The 4707-nt window shown below is 32.5% G+C and overlaps 1 long non-coding RNA gene across 1 annotated transcript; it reads right to left on the bottom strand.

Moving 5' to 3' along the window:
• Positions 1-426: 426 nt before the first annotated feature.
• LOC134249954 (uncharacterized) lies at positions 427-4707 on the bottom strand. The gene is made up of 3 exons (XR_009988401.1): positions 4663-4707; positions 2865-2933; positions 427-878 (listed from the first exon to the last, which is right to left on the bottom strand). It is a non-coding gene; the product is annotated as an uncharacterized LOC134249954 (long non-coding RNA).

The following is a 4707-nucleotide window of genomic DNA, read 5'->3' as shown; positions in this document are numbered from 1 at the left end:
AAACTTCAAGTTTCATCAAGTTTCCGCAGTGCGGAAACCAAAGGTGTCCACGAATCCAAATAGTTTCCGCAACTGAAACTTGCTGAAACTTGAGGTTTACGGAAGGTTTCAGTATGCGTATATGGTTGAAATACATATGGTGTACCATAGGTTTCCGCAACTGAAACTTGCTGAAACATGAGGTTTACGCAAGGTTTCAGTATGCGTATACGGTTGGAATACATATGGTGTACCATAGGTTTCCGCAACTGAAACTTGAGGTTTACGCAAGGTTTCAGTATGCGTATACGGTTGAAATACATATGGTGTACCATAGGTTTCCGCAACAGAAACTGTACTATAAATTATACAATTTAGCCCAGCTTTTCAACCAAAACTCATTTTCTCCCTGAATTTTCATATTGGAAAAAACAAAACACACTCACACTAGTTATCAAAGAATATTTAATATTATTATCAACATTTACATACATTGGCTTGGCCATTTATTTTCTCTTGCATCATAAATATTTTTACAACTAAGTCCGAGCTCTCATGTCACAACAGGAGGACAGAGAAAATGTCTGCATTTAATGATGTCTCATACATGAGAGATATAATGTTGTGAGAGGAACTTAGAACTGCAATCAATCAACTAAACCTGAATTCGGTATACGCAAGTCTAGTATCATCAAGGAAATGTAAAAGTACTTGGTATAATAAATGCACAAGTTCACATCATTAGTAGCCAATAAGCACCAAAGTTGATTTCTTTGTTAAATATTCAGTTTGTAGTCCATCATCAACCAACAGAAAAGTCCTTGAGTGGTCCACATTTTTGAAGACCCACTTGCACTTCAAGTTCAAGTTGGATTGACCTGCTCGTCAGTTACTTCAACCTATTGAAAATATATAAAAATATAGTTTAACAAAATCCCAATCTAAATAAAACAACACGTTAGATCCTCTTGCATACTCGCTACACAACATCTAACAGCATCCATAGAAGGTCATGTCAAATGTCAAATACGGAACAACTCAGACTCTAGACTTATTCATTCCAATAAATTAAATACAATAATTTTTGCATTCGAGTATTTGATTGGTTAATAGAATTTAATGTCTGACGTGACACTCTACAGGATGCCATTAGATTTTAGCCAATATGTGCGCAGATCTAACATTTAATTTTAATAAGATTGACAAACTGAAAGTTCCTAAAACTGTTCTAGCACAAGCCTTTGTTTGATTAATTTCAGATTTTCAGCATTTTTGATCAGAATGATTTAAAATAAAATCTAAAAATTTATCAAGTGTAAAATCTCATTAGTTTATTAAAGTTGCCTCTTTTACACACTTGACAAGGGATAATGAAATAAACAAACTTGAATGTATTTAAATAAATGTACTGAATATGTATGTATGGATTTGTTTCTGATAAGATTTTCAAAGTAAATTAAGGATTTTTTTCTTCATTTTACTTGTTCATCAAAATATTTTTTGTACCCCTAACCTAGACCCTTAGACCATGATTCATGATATTTGAATAACAACTAGAGGCCCACAGACCTTGTAGGTCACCTGAGTATCATGTAAAGCCTAGAAAAAAAAATATGTTTGTTCCTGACTGACTCTAATATATAGTGCCGACCCTAAATTTATTTTTAATGCTTTTGTCCCATGAAGTGCAAGATTTCACCCAGGGAATTATAGTCTCCAACTTTGCAAGCTTTTCAACATGTTCAAGACAGAAAGAAGTTTAAGTTACCTTTCTTTTAAGTCACAGAAATGCTTAAAAACACCATTTCTTTTGTCATTAATGTAACTTCTATACACTTTTTGATTCAAGAAGCAAAAAAAAAAAAATGTTTCAAAAAAAAATAATTACCTACCTATCTACCTATATTTTTTCAGCCTGAAAGGGGAAACAAATTTTTTTTTTTTTTCTAGGCTTAACAACTTCCACTCAATTGAATTTTGTTCGTAATTTAAACAAAAAGCCATGAAATTCACAATTTCGAAAGACGCACCTTTGTTTATCATAATTATACACTTAGTTAGCATGCTTACTTTGGTTACTAAATACCCAAAGGTAGATCAGAGTAATAAAGATACAATGCAATTCCATTTTATAACCACCAGTTGTGTACCCCACCCCACAGGAACCACTAACCCTGGGACCACACATTTCAAAATTTACTAAATGTTTTCATAGGTTTTATTTCATCTTAAATGGTTTGATTAATTCCAAAGAGCTATAAGACCCACCCTAATACTAGAATCCCTGACCCTGGGGTCATGAATTTCATAATTATGGTAGAGGACTCAATGCCGATTACAATCATACCAACAGTTTGACTGCTTGATGTTCAGGAGGGGAAAAGAAGAAGGGGATTTTCAAAGATTGCATGAATTTTAGTGGTTTTGGCCCCACCCCTCAGGCCCGCGGGGGGAGGGGGGGGATAAAATTTATAAATTTTGTTCCCCTTCACCAAAATTGGTTGAAATTGGTTGAGCGGTTGCAGAGAAGCTGAAAATTATGATAATAGTTATCTTAAATAAATCATACAATTTTAGTAGGTAGCTCGCAAAATGAGACTTTCTAAGAAAATGTTTATTTCATGGAAACATATAAAGATATTATAAAAAACTTAAAAAGGAGCTGAAAGCAGCTTACATTTTAACCCCCTCCCCCCCCCCCCCCCAACCTCACAACACACTGACTATGATCATGATGATGAATACTAAATAGAGAGCTTAACATGACACAGTGAGATTAACAAAACAATAGAAAATAAAAACATAAACTTTATGCTTTAGTCCTTAATTTCCTAAAATAGAGCTACATAAATTATATTAAGTTCTTACTCACTGTTAAAACATACCTTTTAACAGAAGTATTCTTCATCCTCTCCTATTAGCCTTAGTTTTCAGATGGTTTGTTCAGTGGATATCTGAAATTAAAATAGATCAAATTAGTACAGTACCGTACATTAATAACTGTTTTTGTTTTTAGCATGAGCTAGGAAAAGTCCCAAAAACCACTTGCATGTCCATTTCCTTGCACCTGACATTCAGTTAAAATTTAATAGACACATGACAAAGAAAAAAATGATGGAAAATTGTATCATTTTAAAATGGACACACTCTGGTCTAATTTTAAGTGGCAGTCCTATCACAACCACAATTTAAAAGTTCTTGAAAAGCAATTATATCTGAGAGTGAGAAAAATTAAATAAGTTACAATTTTTCATAAAAGCAAGACTACATCTAAATTATGTTTGTTTAAGATATGTAGGCCTTCTTTGATTAAAATTATAATCCATTTAATACTTTATTTTATTTATTCCATTTTGCATCAAGGGCAGATAATTATTTATATAATAAGACAGAAGTATGACTCTTTAGTGGCCATTGTTGAAAATTGATTTAATTAGTGATAGAAATATGGCAAATGGTAAACAGCTATAAACAGAGAGATTACAAAAATCTTATTTGTGTATCAGTCATTTTATCAAGTCAATAAAATTTAGAAGTCATATAGACGTAAAAGTATTATATCAAATTTTCATAATGGGTCACACAGTGTGGCCCAGTGGTTAGAGCGACACGCCTCAAGTTGGGAAGTAGGTGCTGATTCTTACATCACGGGTCTGAATCCAATGTAGAATCCTAGAATTCTAGAATCCAATGTAGTACATAGAGACCACTCCCTCGGATGAGAGCAGAGACTGTGTTGGTGATGTATCCACATGAATAAAAAGTTCTCTAAACGGATATCATAATTTCTATGAGCAACAAACAAATACTAGTATATGACTATATAATATCAATGCATGCAACTTAAGAAATTGATAATGGCCAATTGCTCATTTCATCAAGCTCCAGTTTATCATAATGCAGAATTTATATACAATACAGGTAAACAATAGCTGTTCTGTTGATATCAAGAGAATCATGTTTATGGTTAATATGATTTAAAAGTGATTTCTGATATTTAGAAACTGCACGGTGCAGCACCACATTTAATATTTGAAACACAGGGTACAAAAATAACATAAGTATTTCTAATGAAGAATTAAACCATGCACACTAAATCAAGTTTTCGGTTGCTTAAATAGTCTTATTTATTTCATATAGATCAAAACATGCATATGTGTCAACATGAAATTAAAATTTAATTCAAAATAAATATCATTTTAAGTTTAATTCATCATAATTATGCCTTGTAAGAAAAGATGCTTATGTATCTTTGTATATAAATAGTTTATTCACTTTCGACATTTGCTTTAAAATCCTTATGTATGGTATGAAAATAAAATACTTCAACTTGAATAATGTGCGGCATTGTGAAAATTATCAAGTCACTTTCATAGCCCAAAAATCTGCAAGTTCTCAGGAATTTTACTTTCATGACTACAACATGTACAAATTGGCATTTCACAGTGATACAATACTACACGATGGCATTCTCCCATCATGATGCCCTCTTACATGTCTAATATTTACGATTCTAGATTGCATGTATGTTAAAAATATATTGAACCCCTTCCTCAGCTGTGCAGCACAGTCTTCCATCAATAATAAAAACAATTCAGCAAAAAATAAATGTACGATTCAAGAAACTACTTCTGAGAGTAACATTGAACACATCCAGCAGCTATAATGAACAATAAAGCTCACCTTTTCTGAAAAAAACATAAGCGTGGGGTCAAATCTTTCGATTTT

Source organism: Saccostrea cucullata, unplaced genomic scaffold, assembly GCF_032062105.1.
Source record: "Saccostrea cucullata isolate Sc308-1 unplaced genomic scaffold, CSIRO_AGI_Scuc_v1 ctg1042, whole genome shotgun sequence".
In the NCBI taxonomy this organism is placed as follows: Eukaryota; Metazoa; Mollusca; class Bivalvia; order Ostreida; family Ostreidae; genus Saccostrea; species Saccostrea cuccullata.
The sequence above is the reverse complement of the archived record's forward strand: the minus strand, read 5'-3'. Positions and strand labels throughout refer to the sequence as shown.